Genomic DNA, 18,442 nt, shown 5'->3' on the forward strand with positions numbered 1-18,442 from the left:
GCAAGATCTCTAATTGCTATCAATTATGTCATCTACTGAATGAATTAGGCGACCCTTTTGTATGTTAATTGATTGTTTCAAGACAACTCTAATTAGGGGTGACTGGTTGTCGCGACCCTCTCCCGGAAAATTTTCCCATTTAGAGAGATCCGGGGTGAGAAGGGTTAACGAGCCGATCCTCCTTTTATATATATAGGGGATCGCGGGTCTCTCCCAAGACCCATTACTCGAATCGCGATGTCGGGTAAAATTTATCAAATATCAAAATCGACCTTGTGTGGTCGGGTGGCATGTGCGAGGTGTACATGCAATTTGGAGTCGCCACCGATCGATTTATTGGAAGGCTCGATCGGAAAACCTTACCGAGCGGTCGGGAGAAACCGTTCGGTTCCGCGAAAACCGTAGATTTTTGGGTCCGGGGACTTAGTTACGCCAAATTTCATATTGACGTCCTTTCGGTTACCGATGTTGAGTGTTTTTCTAACCTAGGATTTCATGCAGATGCGATATCGGCCGAGGTAGGCCCTAACAATTCTAAGTTTTCATGCAGATGGGAATTTTACTATCATAATCAATCACAATCAAGAAATTTAATGCGCAATCAAAATCATTACAAGCAATCAAATCAAGGTTTGATATGTCTAAAAATGGCCCTATCGGCCCACACAAAAATCAAATTTGAGTTTCGGGGTGGTTTGGTGAAAATTTGGGGCGAAAGGCCCAGAAGGGTAGAATGGTCATTTTTGAGGGTTCGGGACCCGAAAATCACAAAATTGGGGTCGGGCCGGTTGAATGTGGCCATTTCCCATTTTTTGTGATTTTTTCAGAATTTTTCTAATTTTTTCTAATTTTTTTGAATTTTTATTTATTTTTCAAAAATATTGGGAATTTTCCGGATCGGTATAAATCGACCCTCGAAGTCTCAAAATTTTCGATTCAGACTTTATGAGTCCCGAATCGATCTATGAATTTTTAGAAAATTTTTTATGAAAATCTGGGAATTTTTATGAATTTTCTAAGTATTTTTGCAATTTTTTTGGATTTTTGGAAATTTATTTTTATTTTTTATTATTTTTTATTAATAGACCGGACCGGGTCAACCCGGTCAACCCGGTCCGACCGCCTCGGACCCACTCGCAATACCTAAAAACGACACCGTACGTATATATCTATTTATTTGATTTTTTTTTTATGAATTTCTAAACCTAATTTCTAATATTCGGATATAAAAGAAAATAATGGACGGCCGAGATCAATCCTAGATTTAATCTCAGCCGTCGGCGTGCCCAAGATCAAAACGACGACGTGTTTGGCTATGTCCCTAAAACGACGCCGCATCAGTAAAAAATGGACGAACGGCTACGATTAAATCCTATGACTCGATCTCAACCGTTAACTCATCGCTAATCAAAACGACATCGCATCGCACGTTTGAATGACGGCCACGATTGATTCTCAAACTAATCCTAGCCGTCGCTCCACCTAGCTATAAAACGACGCCGCATCAACTATTACACCGAACGGCCACGATCACTCCTCGACTTAATCCTAGCCGTCCGTTCCGTATCTACTCTAAACGACGACGCATACCTATTGATCTAAACGGTGCCGTTTCTATATTATTCTAATTTCTACCTAATAAACTAATTATCTGAAAATACAAAAAGAAGATCGAACGGCTGAAAATCAAACCTATCGATTTATCTCGGCCGTTCGATCGAGTCCGAGTCAGCTCACTCGCGCCAACGGGCGAGCCGACCGGACTCCAGCTGGCCCTATCAGAACGCGACAACTCAGCCTGTTGACCATTTGACCAAGACACGTCAACATCGTCGTCTACCTTGCGACGACATAGACGAACGGCCGAGAGCTTCCGGCGACGATCTAACGGCGAAACCTCAACCAAAGCTCATGAAATCAACTCCTATCGATTCGTCTCAACCTCTACATTAACATATCTGAAAATCAAACGACTTCATCGAGCTAATCTTGAGTTATGAGCTACGCACAGAATATCAACTCGAAGTTCAATCAAGCGGATCAAGGCCAAACCAAAGCAATTAACACATACGAGAGCATCACGGAAGGTTTAGAAGACTTACCTCGAGCTCAGATCGAGCTCGCGACGGCTAGAATCGTCCGGCCGAGGTCCGACCGGAGCGAGGGAAGTTGGAGGTCCGACTCGGGGTTTTCACATGAGATTAATGCAAAATGAAGACACGATCGTGATTAGAAGTGATCTAGGAGTGAAATGCACAAACTAATTGAAAGAATCATGCTCGGGATATTGCGATGCCATGCTCGTGCGGGATTGAAATTGGAAGGTCGACTTACCGATTTGGACGTTTTTCGGACAATTGATCGAGTGCGATCGCTTCTCCGAAGTAGCAGGAAACTTCTGGAAGTGAATCGGCGCTTTGATGTGGTCTGAATCGGCCAGCCGAGCAGCTTGCAGTCCGAGCTTGAAGCTCCGGCGATGGCGTCGTGCAAGAGCTCGTCTCTCTCTCTAGCTCACTCTCTTTCTATTCTGTTAAGTATGGCGAGCACAATGAGCCTCCTCCTCCTCAATTCTCGAAGCTTCTCCCCTTTTATACCCATTTTGAATTTTAGCGCGTCGGGAGCTTGAGTCGGCGAGGTAATCACGTGTCGCCCACGTGATTTTTGGTCGCCGGACGGTGACGGAATCGGTTGTGATTCCGTCACCGTCCGTTAGACCTACCGTTGAGCTAAAATGGACGAGAATTGCACTCTGGTTCAAGAACATTGACTTTTGTTGCGCCGAACCTTTGACCGGCGATCGCGACCACCTCCGGCGGCCATTGGTCGCGCCGTTGGCGCCAATCAATGCGGGCTGTTCCTATGAACAAAACCCCTCCAGCAATTGATTCGATTAAGCTTGAATTGGTCTTCAATTTGAGTGATGAATCTCGGCCTTCAACCTGCAATTCGTGCGAGTAAGTTGGGGAAGATGATGAACTGTGCTGGACCGGTTCGACCGGTCCGACCGGCGAATCGACCGGTCCGAACCAGGTTTGACAGTAATTCTTGCACAATTTTCAAAATTAATCCAAATTGATCGGGAATTTTTGCAATTAAAACTCAAAATTGGACTTAGGGGTCTGAATTCTATCTAGAAATGTGGTTTTGCCCAAAAATTTTCATCAATTTGCACGGAAGCCCCAAATTTTTCTAAATTCTCAATTTGGGGAAAAGTTCAATTGGATGTCAATTTGATCAAATTGGACCATGAGACATATGCCAATTGATTCAGAATGTGTCAAAACCTTAGGGGTAGCCCAATTGTGTATAGAAAGTTCCTCAATTGAAAGTAATTTCAAAAATTGCAAATTGAGGGACTAAATCGCAAATATTTTGGGGATTTTGTGCAATCTGTGCAATTCGCGCAATTTAGGGTGTAATTGTTCAAATTGAAGTTCAAAAGGACCACAATTGAATGTCTAGACCTAAAATGTGCAAGAATTGCAAATAAAAAGACTCGATTGGTATTTTTTACGAAAATTCAACCTTAGGTGTCGTGAAGGAACACCCAAAATTGAACTCAATTTTTGATTTTTCTTGAGGTCAATATGAAAAGGGAATTAAAAGGAAAATATTGGACATCTTTGTGTATTTTTGTGATCTCCAAAGGTATTTTTTATGAATTTTCAATTATTTTCCTATTTTCCGAAAATATTAAAAAAATGTGAAAAATATGAAAAATTATTTTTTGTTCCAAATTGGTTCCTTAGGCTTGGCCAAGGCTTCCAATGTTGATTTTTTTAATTTTTTGACTTTTTGTGAATTTTTAGGAATTTTGGAAAATAAAACTAAAGAAAAATTGATTAAAAATTCGAGTGTCAACACCGGTTCCCAATCAAGTCCGACCCGATCCGATTCCGGATGGTCTAATCATTGGACCGGTCGTCTTTTTTTTTTTTTTTTCGTATTTCGTTGTTAAATTTTTCTCTCTAACTTTATATTCACCGAACAACCTTTCGTTAATTATATTGCATTGTCGCTAAGCTTGAAAGTTATACTAACCATCTTAGATTAGGTTTGGGTTTATATTTAGGAAAATTTTTTAAAGAAAAAATATTATTTAGATCAGTCCAATTCCCCCCTGAAACCGAGAACCGGACCCAATTTTATGAAACCAGGAATCGGATCGAGGTCTCCGGGAATCAAACCAAACAAACTAATCCGATCCAGTTCCTGCGGTTCTCGATTCGATCAGTCCATTATGCTCGGTCCTAACTCTAATTGAAGTTATCTGACAAGCTTAATATCATCAACCTGTAAATTTTTAATTTCCAACCCTGGGGCTATCATGTTGACAAGTCAAAAGTTTGGATATGACGTGTTCTTGATTTTTATTTTTTTTTATTGTTTGAATCACCATCGGGGTATGTGGTTTCTTAAGGAATGTTTTTTTTTTTATGTTGATTATGTGCTGTTTAGGCACTGGTCCGGGCCGTACTGGGCCCAAACCGAATCGGCCCATCTCGCCATCCCTACTTTCTTGGTTATGTCCTTTAGTTTAGCCCATTTCCAAGTCCGGATATGATCCGGCCGGAACAAATAGGCCTAATCGCCGACACTCATCCATGAAACATGCGCTAACTCAACATAAATTTGGAGACACTACACTTGCAAATCGAAAATAATCGACCTAATGCTAAAAGAATTTGATAACATGGATGCGGCAAAAACCACTTAACATTGTTTGTGCACGGTAACGAAATAAGGGTGGCAATGGGACCACCACCGGATTCCAAACTATGACTTATTGTGGGTGCCACATATGTACTTTTACTTGGTGCTTTATCAATCTCAACCGTGATTAATGAATTGGTATAGGAGTTCTTGATGTGTGATACTGAATCTGGTAATGGGCCGTCGAAATTTTATGGTGGTAGATCTGCTCTTGAAGGATGAGAGTGTGCTTCTAGTTGCAGAATATGTTTTGTTATTTGATTTCTGGTATTTGCCTTTTTCTGTAGTTATTTGGGAGCTTGAAAGCATTTTATATACCTCTCGAGTATTATCTCGATTAATGAACAGAATCTTTCTTTCGACCAAAAAAAAAAAAATGCCTCAACCGTTGTTAAATAAAATTGGAAAGACCACATTAAATTTTGGTCACAATATAATTTAGTTCATCCTCACACATGAGTAAATTCGGAAAAAGTGTACAAAAGGTCTTAAACCTTTTGCATTGGATGTCAATTATTCAAAACCTTTCAATTATGCCAATTTAATCATAAATCTTTTATATTTATGTCAATTTAGTTTATTCGATCAATTTTGGTCGGAGATATAGACATCTTCCGTCCTACACGGCGTGACCGGGGCTGATGTGGATACCATTTAGTCATGTTTTTGAATTATTTTTTTCTTTCTTTTTTCTAGTTGAGGGCCCAAATGCCCTCGCCGACTATCTGGCGAGGACCAACAAGCCCTCACCAGCCGTAAACGAGGCCGCCATGCCCATGGAAAATAATTAAACAAATTACTTTGTTAAAAAACTTATTAAAAAACTTCCATATTAGTGCCGGTCACGCCACATAGACGGACGACGTCCACATCAAAACCACAAGCAATGTGTAATAACCGTTGGGGATAGAGGCATCACCCAGAGGGGGATGAATAGGTGATTTCAAAGTGCTTTAAAAATTAATGCAGAATTTTAAACAAATAAGCTCAGAGTTTAGTTTAGAGTTTGAGCTAAAGTAAAATCTGATATGTCCTCAAAAGCAATAGCGTGCACAATTCAACTATTAAATGAAAATAACAAGCAGTTCAAAGGATAGAGAATGTACATAAAGAGTTTATAGTGATTTAGCTTTATTCAAGCCTACGTCCATTTCTTCACGTTAACAGCCAATCGTTTGGATGCCACTAGTGAATAGCTCATAGGTTACAACCCGGTGATGCAAGACAATAGACTTCCCGTCTATCACTCACATACTTGAATGAAATTCTCTAAGTATTATAGTGTTTGGATCAAGAATATATGAAGGATGTGAAGCTCTCTTGAACTTTGGAATTAAGGTTCCGGACTCTTGTGATCTCTTCAGCCTTGAGATATTCCTTTGTACTCTTTCACCTTCAAACTAGCCATTGCAAAGTCTCCAAAGGATAACTCTCCAAACTTTTCGTTTAGACGAGATTGTATACAAAGGATTTCATAGCCGTGGGGAATATCAAAAGAAAGAATCTCCATTTTGATTAGATCGCCCATATAATCATGATTAGGGTTTCCCAAGATGGAGTTATTCGTATGGTAAGCCATCCTCGTCTTCCATAATCCAAGCCCTTGAATGATCTTCATGATTGATAATCTTCAAGAATGAATCTAGCTTGATTTGCTAGCTATTGTGATAATATAACATCTTAGTTATATCATCTCGAATGTATCTCATAATAGTCTAATCGTTGCATATGAAATACTCCCTCGTAGCTTGACCTTTGCGACAACGTCCCGAGCTCGTCTTGCATCAATGCTTGAGCTTGTACAAACTTCGGATGCAATATGCAAGTGCTTCACTTGAGTCTCCATCTTCTGGTCTCTCCCAAGATATGCGGTAATCATGGCTCTACCTCACTTGTTCACCTATCCAAGATCCTTCCAAACTTTACTTGAACTTCTTTTTCTAGGCTTGTTCACATTATACTTAGGTACCTCCAGCTTGTAGACTCCTCTACGCCCAATGCCTTGCTCACCATTGATAGAGAACTCACAATCTTCGGACGTTACGCTAAGACAGCATATGCGTAACAGCTTGTGCATCTTTTACCTAGTTCTACTCAATCAATAAATGCATCAGTAACCTTTGATTATTTTATCATCTTCAAAATATTACAAGGGATTTTTCCCGACAATAATAAAATCATTTCGTCATTGAAACGGTGGCAAGAATTCACGGAGCCTTGTTCCATTGTTTATATTCACCTCATAGTTTTTGAATATACGGAGGATTCCCTTTTCGCCCAATATTATTCAACTAGAATGCTTCGAAGATATTATGATGGGGTATCAATTATCATTGTCCAAAAATGCAATCACTAATTCAAACTAAGCATGCAATTCAGTTAATTGGTGCACATTCAAAGCTCACTCAACATGTGCATGAATTCAATTGTACATCGGCATGGCGCTAGCGTTTTCTTAGATCCGCCTTAATTGACATGTAGTTGCAAAATTACGGCACCCCATCATTCAATTTCAGTCTCCCGCAAGAACATTTTAGTATATCAATGAATAGCAATATGGAATAGCACTATGAAAAAAAAAGTAATCAAAATATGACGAACATAAAAGTGTGGTAACAATCCACCGGGAGGAGTTGCGAGTAAAGAAAGTTCCGGTCATGGATCGTGAACAAGGTCGCATACATGCCAGCAGCGGACCACCGCACGTCTCGATCACGTAGGAGGCCCCATCCGGTCACAAATCAAGCTTTGTCTAGTTGTGGCTTGATTCATTCTTTCCCTTTTTCAATTCCATGAAACTTATCCCTTTCCTTTGTCAATTTTGGCGTTACCACCTTCCACAAATGCCTTGATTCGAACTTCTGCTTGAGGTGATCCATAGGTGGCAAGGAATCATGCCCAAGTATGGTATGATTCCATGCCATTACGATTGGAAGGAGGGAGGGGCCGGGCAATCCAAAAGGGCTTACAGACCTGACCTTCAAAATCGAAATGGATCAGCTCTTTGCGTGCATGTCAGAGGGTCTTATTGAAAAACCACATTAATCGGTAACGCGAGATCTTGAAATACTTGCATGAAATTTTGAGTTGAGTCGCATATTGATCCCCCTCTTTTTTTTTCGATTAAGTTGTTAACAAACTTCAGCGGTTTTAGCCAAAAGAATATCCATAATTTCTAAATTTGAAAGAATGCTTTTATATAATGAGAATGTGAGAATATTCAGTTGAGAAGGAGCCTTGACTTTTCATGTATTAGGGATAAGTGGTTCTAGGCTCCATAAAGGTTTCACTTGGAATCTGAAACCTACTAATTGAAATAGGTTTCTCATTTTTGGAAACCTGAAATCTACCTATATACTCCGGGACCTACTTTGCATACTTTGAATTTCGAAACCTACGATGCATATCCTAGAACCCGAAATCTACTCTATCACAAGTTTTAGGATATACTCGGGTTCCTCCGGTACTTTTAATTGAATGATTGCGGTGAATCGTCATGATTAATGACCATAATTTATTACTACAATCCATTGAACACAACTTATATTTAATGATACGAATAAATATGAAACGTTAATCTCATTAATAAATATCGCTGAAAGTGAAATCTCGGACTAGTAGTTCCAGGTACACATTCATTGACGATATGGAATACCGTAAGGTTGCGTAAAGAATACCAATAATAACACAAAAACTTATTAAGGTTCCATCTTCCTAGAACTTGGCATTTAACCATTGGAACATGTTCCCCAATTTTTGGAACTTGGAACTTATCGTGCATACTTTTGAACCTAGAAGTTGGAACGTGGAACTTAATCTGGGGTTAGGTTCTAGGTTCTACCTTAGAACTATGCTAGCCCCTAACACATGAAAAGTCAAGGCTCAAATTCTACCTTAGAACCATGCTCACCCCTAATACATGAAAAGTCAAGACTCAACCGATGATCAATGTTAATTAGATATAAGGGTCTTGTTGAAGTTTGTTTGAAAAACAAAAGCTGCCTTTTCAATCCCACATATGATAGAAAGAAGAGTGCAAGTCTCTTTATTAGTTAGAAGGCCACAATAGTCTTTCGGAATAAAGAAATGGGTAAGTGGGCTAGACCCCACTATACCCGCGTGTGATTGGGCGATTTTGACGTGATTATTAGATGCACTTAGCACTTTGCAAGCTTGCGCACCGCGAACGGAAATAAATCTTAATTAATTAATTATTTATTTATATTTCGAAATCAATTCTTTTTATAATTATATTCTATATTATTAATTATGATTGTTCGGACATGAACAGTTGCATCCAAAAGGCGGTTGTCACTTACGAATGGTTGTGTCCGAATGATTGTTATCACTCATGAATGGTCATGTCCGAATTGTAATGTTTCGGACATGAATTGGTACGATGTTTCGAACATGAATTGGTGCGATGTTTTGGACATGAATAAGTGCGATGTTTCGGACATGAATAGGTGCGTTCGTACATGGACGGTTTGGACACCGAGAGGTGTGTTCTATTAGTATTATATAAAGGACAATTCTGTTCAATTTCTATGGTTAACTTTTATTCTTTCGTTTTCATTCAAAATAGATACAGCCAATTTTCATTGTTTCGTAGAGAGGTTTAGGAGATTTACTGGAATTGCTATCCAGGATTCTCATTGTGACTTTGTTGTATCCTGAAGGGAATTTGCTAGAAACCTATAGCAACTTTGTGGGGCTAATTGATTCTAAAAGAGAGTGATTACATGCATCAAAGTCCGACTACATTATTACTCCATTCATTATTTTTCCAACAGGTCTAGCGATAAGCATTGTTTGGGTCGATCTAGCTCCCTGAGGAGCCGGGGTTTCGACCGGTGGTCCCGATTCCCAATTTTAGGAAATCGAGAACTAAACAGGCAATCCAATCCCGATTCGGTTTAAGCAGTCCGGTGGAATCGCTTGAAGACTAAAATAAGTGAATTATGCATTCTATCGTTTTAGCAAGTCGTTCTCTCTCATTGTGTCTCCTCGTCAGTGTGGGACACCAAAGAGAGAATGACTTGCATAATGGGTGCATGACTTGCTATAGGTATTTCGCCCACCCATCCTTTTTGTCAAGTTGAGCCATCGTGATCCGTCTTCTCGTTCACATAGATGTGATGTAGGAAGCATAAATGAAGGAGGCTAAATTAAGTTTATGTTTAAATTTAAGAAATAAAAAAAATTATATGTTTTGGGCAATCCGGTTCCTTCTTGGAACCGGACCGATCGTAACTAGTTTCAATTTATGGAACCGGAAATCAGATTGAAGCCTTTAGGAACTGGACCAATTTGGCATGTTCGGTTCAGGCGGGTCCCAATTTGAGCGGTCTATTATGCTCAACTCTATAAGAGTCTACGCTAGCTCAAGTCTAGTGTGTCAATATGTAGAACATTATGTCTAGAGAAACTAACAATCAAGCATTTTTGAGAGACGTTTATTCTTAAACTAGAAATTAATAGATTCCCGATTCGAGGTGGTTATTGCCCTTTTTTCAACCCTTTGACCTTGTATCCTAATTTACGCATAAAGCCATGAACACTTCAAGAAAGGAAAAATTGACCAAAAAGCCCTAAACCTATTATATTGTGGCTAATTTAGCTCTAAATCTTTCAATTTTGCCAATTGAGTCATAGACCTTTTTAAGCTTTGCTAATTGAGTATATCCAACCCTTTTTGGCTGGAAATTTATTGTGTGATCACCGATCGGTCTTCCATAGCATGGGCGGCGCTAATGTCGACATTTGAAACAATTTTTTTTTTTAAATTTAAATTTTTTTGGTACTTTTTGTCATGTGCCTCACCGACTCTGGGTGAGGACCACGACAGCCAGATCCGACGAGGGTGTTGTGGCCCACACCCGGAGGCTACGAGGGCTATATGACACCCTCTCCTAGTGCTTGCGAAGGTGGTCATGCCGGCCCTCAAGCCAAAAGAAAAGAAAAGAAAGAATTGGAAAAAAAAAGAAATAACCAAAAAAATTATCAAAAATTCAAAAAATATTTAAAATATTTTTTAAAAATAGTTGAAAATATCCATATCAGCGCCGGCCATCGCTTGTTGTGCTATGTAGGACGACCGGTGATCAAGTCATCAATTTCCAGCCAAAATTTGCCGGATGGACTCAATTGGTAAAACATAAAAATGTTTAGAACTCAATTAGCAAAATTGAAATGTTTATAATTGTATTGATTAAAATACAATAAGTTTAGGACTTTTTGGACAATTTTTCCCTTGAATGAAGATAACATGTCCTGTGGTTTCAACAGAAGCAAATTAACTTGGGAAAAATGTTTGGATAGTGGGCCGCAAATTTAGAATGGTGACATTCATAATGGAGATATGCTAGTTATGAATGGAGATCGGGGCCTTAGCACCATTACCTGCTCAAGAAAAGATGGCCACATTCCCATTCCAATAAAGGGATACTCTGATTTGAGTTCTCTAGCTTTTCTCAAGGGTAGTGAGAGGCTGGGGCATTAAGAACCATGGAAAAGATGCTTGAGAGCTCACTGGACATTTAGCTCTTCATTCGGCATTTAAGAAAAGCCTTTGGAAAATGTAAATGCTTTTATTCTAAAGGGCTTTGGAGAAATGCATGATTGTTTGATAAGCTGTAATTGCAAAGTGCATTGAAAATCAAGGTTAGACTAAATGATGTTTGGTAAAAAATTACAATTGGAAAACCCTTTGATGTAACAAATTTTAGTTTATTAATATTAATTTGTTTAATATTGAAAAAAAAAATGACTGTAAACTTTTATATTTAGTGTTGAAGTAATGTAAAAGAGACATAGCAACAAATTTAAACGAGAGAGTCACTTCTTCACAATAAATATGGTCACATATGTCTCTAAGAAAGTATGTTATCGGAACCAAACACACACGCCGCATATTACAAACCATGAAATACACAGATCTAAGCAATTGAAAGTAGATCCATCCGCCCGGGGGGGGTGAACTTGCGATCGAGCGAGCGGTGCGAAGCTAAGCGAAGCAAATGAGCAGTTGAGAGCGAGAAAGGCGATAAATCAAGGTAAGAATTCCTAGAAAATAGGGTTTTGATTCTAATAGGGAAAATTTGGATTTTCAATAATATTTTGGGGGCAAAAAATGCAACTAGCCAAAATTCATTAGTCAAAGGCTGTAGCATTCCAAAAATGCCAAAAGTTCGAGGCAGAGGGGGATCTATCTTGAGTTTTCAGCTTTGTCAAGTCCAGCATTTATCTAAATAGGTTTCAAAATCATTTGTCAAGTAATCCAAATTTTCCTCAAGGGTCTTTGGAGGCGCATGGCCCCTTCCCAAAACAGGAGAATACTGATGAGATTGTAACTAGTTTAGAAAAGAAAATAAAAGCCAAAAGTAAATGATGATCAAATTCCCAAAAACATCAAACTTTAGGTCCAGTCATAATTCTACCTCAAACTTTTTTTATTTGTCTAAAAAATCCCCAAGCTTTAGGTCCAGCCCCAGTTCTATTCCTTTTTTTTTTCCTCGGAAAATACCCCAAACTTTCGGTCAATTCCCAAATTAACCCCGAACTTTTTATTTTGTCTAGGAGAAAAATCACCATTTTTTACTCTAATCTCAAATCTGCCCCCATTAGCCGTTTGTCCAAAAATCACTATTAGACGTCCCTAATTTCATATCCTGGAGCAATTTCATTTTGGATAATTTCAATAATTTTTATTGTGGTCCATTTGTGATCCATGTGGAAATGTCGGGTTGGTGCGTACCTATCGCCCCATTACTTTGCTAATGTTAATTTTCTATCAATGTGAAAATGTCATGTCGAGTTGGGACTGGAGCACGGGGTAGATTTGAGAATAGATTGAACGTTTGTGATTTTTTTTAAACATAACAAAATTCAGGGCAATCTTGAGACTACAACTAAAATTTGGGGTTTTTTCTGAGACAAAGAAAAGTACGGGACAAATTTGATACTGGACCTAAAGTGTCACGCCCCGACTCTCGAGCCCGCGACATCCCTACCAAATCGCCACGAGGTCATGAAGGATAACGTCCCAAGCGCGTTATCGACCTTTCAACTATATACGCATGCGGAAACGGTTTACTCCCGGACAACATATAAACAAATAGGGATAGCAGAGTAGGAGATACATACCAAGGCAAATAATCAAAAGGTAACATATACGGTCACCGGACGGCAGATGAGCCTTAACCCTACTAAGCTACGTAAAGATATACAACCCCATACTTCGGGGCGGCTCACTAAGACCTTAAAAGGTTACTAGGTCGGATAAGGTTAACTTCTCATCTACTCCAAAAGACTACCCTCAACCTGGCCTTGGTATCCGCAAAGCTCCATCACTTAGGACACGAAAGTGGTTCCCACAACGGGGTGAGATATAAATCTCAGTGAATCAAGCCTAAGCTCGGTTAGGACACCGATTCACCTAAAACATCCTAACTACGAGGATTATAACACCACGATATAACCATATATCCAACAATCATATCACATGGCAATAATCACCCATATGCATACTTACCATCCTTGACCCACACATAATGCAATGCTTGACTCCACTCAACAGCCACATCGGACAACCATCCGAACACGCATCACACTCACAAGTATGCCTTGGACACCACACAAGTCCATTTATTAACGATGATCGCGCTCATAGCGCCACAACGATGAGGATCCACACGATCGGCGTGATCGACTCTTACAATTAATGCGATCCCGCATTCTTCCCGGCAGACCGGGCTACGTCCCTTTTCCCTCTCGGCAACGGCTACTACAAGCAGTGTATCCGGTGCACCCAGCACGGCACGGCAAGTAGGCATCCCTATACGGGGCTTCGGTCCATCACAAGCTGCGACCGGCATCCGATAATCCCTTAAAACCGTACGTACCATACGGGGCATGAATTATCGTGCTTCTAGCAAGTCGTGTGGTTCCATAAAAATGGTACGGTGTGTACTACGTGTACACACGAACTTGCCAAGAAAACCCATCATCGTTCCTTCATATGACCATACAGCACACCCGACACATCAATCAATTTATTCTCTTTGATTTAGGCCGGATGCTCACACAAACGTGCTCAAAGACTCGGCCCCAAGGCCATTTTCATGCTAAAATATGTCTTTGATCTTGCACACGGTCATATGCATATGCAGACTACCGAATAGACACCGCAAAGATACACTGAACAATTGATTCCCAAGCGGACGCCAACTCACTCAACGAGCATCCAGGATACTCAAATCAACATTTCAACGTGGCGATCCGCCCAAACAAAATCATCAATTCAACACGAATAAACCAATTCGATTAGGCCACACAAAGGCTCAATTTCGTGCCGTAGTCATTAATTAGCCGGTTTGATTTAAAATCGCCAATCGATCGCTCGTCCTTAACCTATCGCTCGCTCGCGATCAAATCACAACATACAGTCAAGTTTGCCTAACATCAATTAGCCACAGACAATTCTAATTTAATCGATTATGGCCATTTACCCTAAACCGGGTTTCTAACTAATCCGACCATAATCAAATCTATCTAAATTCTTTACCGACTAGCTAACTAATCCTATGCGCAATTAGCGCCCTAACCAAGGATTAGGGTCAACTCACCAAAAACGGTGGTCGAGGTCGGGTCGGGCACGATTTTTGAGACCGGGGCTGAAATCACTATTCACGTCGGAAAACACTGTTCACGCCGGAAATACTGTTCATCGGCGGCACTGTTCCGGCGACACTGTTCACGGCCGAAAACAGTGACAAGTTCGGCTGTGAAATCGCTGCAAACGGTAGCAGCTCAGCGATTGGAGGTCTGGCGAGCGACGGAAGCTGAAAAACAGAACCGACAGAGGTAAAAACAGGGGAAACCGGGCTGAATTTGGGGGAAAAACGATCTCGCGGGCTGAGGCAAGGCTGGGGAAGGCTAGGGGACTCACCTACAGGTCGAGGACGACCTTCGGGACCAGCTGGGGGCGGCGGACAGCGGCCGGAAGCGGCGAAACAGCAGCTGTACAGAACTGCAGTGCAGAAAAAAGAGGAAACGGCAGAATAGGAGAGGTCCGATTGGGGCTCAAATCGGGCTCTACGGGCGGCGTCCGACCACCACAAGCTCCAAGGGACTAGATGGGACTCTAAGGAGGTCGTTGGTGGCAGTGGTGAGCGGCGGAAGGCGGCGGAGACGGCCGAAACAGCAGCAAAAACAGCAAAACCCGAAAACAGGGGTTGTCAGTTTCCAGGGCGGTTCGCAGCGGTGCCGGTGGACGACGAGCGGCGGGGTTGGGTCGGGATGGTGGTGAGGAGGCTAAGGGATGTTGTTGAGGTGGTGGTTGGCTTCGACGGTGTCGTGAACGACCGGAGGAGAAGCTGGAAGTCTCGGTTTCAGGGGCGCCAAAACAGAGCAGTCTGGCGCCGTGGCTGTTCTGGGCTTCCCGGCGGCGACCGGCGGCCAGGATGACGGTGGTGGCGGCGAGGAGTGGTGGACTGAGGAGTAGGGTGGTGGATGGAGGTGGTGGCTCGCGAAAATGAAGAAGGGAGGAGGAGATGAAGTTCGGTTCAGCTAGGGGGAGGGGGTTGTCGCACAACACAGAGGAAGAAAGGGAGCAGACGGGAGAGAGAAAAGAGGGAGGAGAGAGAAAACTTTGACCACGCTTTGATTGAGGTGGGCAGAAGATTGGACTAAAAGTGGGGCCCACGGTCACCTCAAAAATAAATGTTTTCGTCATATACGTATAATATTTGAGGGCAGTTCCGTATTTCGACAAATCGGGACCGATCGGATTTTTGGCTCAACCGATTGGGAATAAAATTTGGATTTCTACGGGCTAGGGTCGGTCCGGGAAAAAGGCTTAGGCGCGACGATTAAAAATCATAAGTTGCGGTAACTACGATTTCGAGGCCAAATCGAAATCGAACGACATTTCGGGACTCGTCCAAAAATCGTCACTTATGTCCTTGCGATCCCAAAAATTTGCGTCGACTAAAATTCAATTTCTTCCTTTTTATTGAATTCGGGCAAATTCACATAGTCCAAATTTCCCGGGCGTCACAACTCTCCCCACCTTAGGAAATTTCGTCCCCGAAATTACGATACGATCACGATTCTTCAAAAAGATACGGGTAGCTACTCTTCATAATTTCTTCGTTCTCCCGGGTAGCTCCTTCGGTTCCATGGTGTTGCCAAACCACCTTGACTAACTTAATCGTCTTGCTCCGGAGCACTTGCTCCTTCCTATCCACGATTCTGACCGGACGTTCCACGTACGCAGCTCGCTCATCTAGCTCAATTTCTTCATAACTCGGGACATGAGCGGGGTCCGGTTCGTACTTTCTTAGCATCGACACGTGGAACACATTATGCACCTGAGCTAGTCTTGGTGGCAACGCAAGACGATATGCCAGATTTCCTATCCGCTCCAAAATCTCAAAAGGCCCAACATACCTAGGGCTCAACTTTCCTTTCTTGCCAAAACGAGATGTCTCTCTCATAGGCGACACCTTCAGAAAAACATGATCGCCCACTTGGAATTCTAGAGGCCTACGCCTCCTATCTGCATAGCTCTTCCGACGGCTCTGAGCGCTTCTCGGTCTGTCTCGATAACTTTGACCGCCTCCATAGATTGTTCCACCAACTCGGGACCGGTGATTTTCCTTTCACCTACCTCGTCCCAACAGACCGGCGTTCGGCACGCTCTACCATACAACGCTTCAAATGGTGCCATCTTGATACTCCGCTGAAAGCTGTTGTTGTAGGCGAACTCAACCAAATGCAATTGCTCTTCCCAACCACCTTTGAAATCTAAAACATAGGCTCTCAACATATCCTCTAGTGTCCGAATCGTCCTTTCAGACCGGCCATCCGTCTGCGGGTGATAGGCCGTACTAAACTGCAACTTCGTTCCTAAAGTAGTGTGCAGACTCTTCCAAAACGTGGCAATAAACTTGGGATCACGATCCGAGGTGATCGTTACCGGCACTCCATGCAATCTCACAATGTGCCTCACATACAAGCTCGCATATCTGTCCAAGGTAAAGTCTTTTCTTCTTGGAATGAAGTGTGCTGACTTCGTCAATCTGTCTACCACAACCCGGATTGAATCATGTCCTCTTTGACTTCTTGGCAATCCCATCACGAAGTCCATCGTGATATGCTCCCATTTCCACTCCGGAATCTCCAAAGGCTGCAGCAAACCTCCAGGTTTACAGTCTTGCGCCTTAACCCGCCGACAAGTCAAACACTTAGCCACATGCTTGGCTATGTCCGCTTTCATGCCATTCCACTAGTAGTGTTGCTTCAGATTCTGATACATTTTCGTACTTCCAGGATGGATACTATAATCATTACGATGTGCCTCCGATAAGATATCCTCCCTTAAACTTTCATCGACCGGCACAACTAGACGTCCTCTAAACTTCAGTATCCCATCCTCGGCCACTTGAAAATCGATCATTCGCTTAGCTGCATCTTCTTGCGGGATCTTCCGTATAGTAGGGTCCGTTGACTGCAGGGTCTTTATTCTAGTCTGCACTTCTGGCTCAATTCTCAATGTAGCTACCGGACTCGACAGACGACTTATCTCCAACTTAAAGTCCGAGTCTCTCACTTGCTCAAGCAAACGCCATTCATGTACACATAATTGAGCAATCACCGATTTTCTACTTAGGGCATTCGCAACCTTATTCGCCTTGCCAGGATGATACAAGATCTCGCAATCATAATCCTTGAGCAGCTCCATCCATCGACGCTGCCTCATGTTCAACTCTTTACGAGAGAACATGTACTTCAAGCTCTGATGATCGGTATACACTTGAAAACTTTCTCCGATCAGATAATGCCTCCGGATCTTCAAGGCGAACACGACCGCAGCCAATTCTAAGTCGTGCGTTGGATAGTTCAACTCATGGGGTCTCAATTGTCGAGACGCATACGCTACTACCCTTCCATGTTGCATCAGCACGCAACCTGCACCTCCGAGAGACGCGTCACCGTAGATCTCGAAACCTCCAGAGCCGGACGGAATCGTTAACACTGGAGCCGTAGTTAGCTTATGCTTAAGCTCTTGAAAACTACGTTCACACTTGTCCGTCCATTCAAACTTCATATCCTTCTTCAATAGCTTAGTTAAAGGTGAGGCTATAGCTGAAAATCTTTCCACGAAACGTCTATAATAGCCTGCCAAACCCAAGAAGCTTCTAATCTCCGTCCTTGTCTTCGGTCTTGGCCAATCCATAATCGCCTCGATCTTCGATGGATCTACTTCAATTCCTTCTCCAGAAACCACGTGGCCTAGGAACGCCACACGAGTTAACCAAAACTCGCACTTGCTAAACTTCGCATAAAGCCGATGTACCCTTAAAGTTTCCAAAACTACCCTCGGATGTTGCTCGTGCTCCTCTAGGTTCTTCGAGTACACCAGAATGTCGTCTATAAATACAATCACAAAGAGATCCAAGAACTCTTTGAACACCCTGTTCATCGGATCCATAAAAGCAGCAGGAGCATTCGTAAGACCAAACGGCATTACTGTGAACTCATAGTGTCCATAGCGCGTCCCGAATGCCATCTTCGGTATATCTTCTTTCCTTATCCTCAACTGATGGTAGCCCGTCCGTAGATCAATCTTAGAAAACACCGATGCTCCTTGCAACCGATCGAATAGATCATCAATCCTAGGCAATGGGTATTTATTCTTTATCGTCATTTGATTCAACTGCCGGTA

At 42.0% G+C, this 18,442-nt stretch overlaps 1 protein-coding gene and 1 long non-coding RNA gene across 2 annotated transcripts in view; both read left to right on the forward strand.

Annotated features, from left to right (window-relative positions):
* The window catches only part of LOC125315325, a 213,988-nt gene that overhangs the window by 52,693 nt on the left and 142,853 nt on the right, over window positions 1–18,442 (forward strand). The window lies entirely within an intron of this gene.
* The window catches only part of LOC115730424, a 94,481-nt gene that overhangs the window by 39,193 nt on the left and 36,846 nt on the right, over window positions 1–18,442 (forward strand). The gene's annotated exons all lie outside the window — the stretch shown is intronic.

Source organism: Rhodamnia argentea, chromosome 5 (assembly GCF_020921035.1).
Source record: "Rhodamnia argentea isolate NSW1041297 chromosome 5, ASM2092103v1, whole genome shotgun sequence".
Taxonomy (NCBI): domain Eukaryota; kingdom Viridiplantae; phylum Streptophyta; class Magnoliopsida; order Myrtales; family Myrtaceae; genus Rhodamnia; species Rhodamnia argentea.